This window comes from Penaeus monodon, chromosome 22 (assembly GCF_015228065.2).
Source record: "Penaeus monodon isolate SGIC_2016 chromosome 22, NSTDA_Pmon_1, whole genome shotgun sequence".
Classification (NCBI taxonomy): Eukaryota; Metazoa; Arthropoda; class Malacostraca; order Decapoda; family Penaeidae; genus Penaeus; species Penaeus monodon.
In genome coordinates this window covers 28062787-28063128 of record NC_051407.1, presented here as the reverse complement: position 1 = coordinate 28063128, position 342 = coordinate 28062787, and positions in this window count along the sequence as shown.

Here is a 342-nt window from a genome sequence, read left to right as displayed (position 1 = left end):
CATCTGTCCGATGATGTCCTCAATTGTGCAGTCTACTTGTGGGTTTTTACGTGGCTCGACAGTCCGATCCTGGAGCGCATATATCCAGGGCCCTCAATAAGGGCCCTGGATAGTGGGTGTGTGAGGGACAGATGCTATCTTTGATACAGTCCTTCAAACGTTTCTCTGGGCGTCCCAGGTTTCTGCTGTCATCTGAGAACACTCCATACAGAACTAGCGTGGCATGGAGGGGGGAAGTTGCCCATGCGGATGACATTGCCTGTCCATCTGAGTTGGGCTATCAGTATCATAGCTTCTATGCTCATGAGTTGTGATCTGTTTATAACATCCAGTTTCGTCACC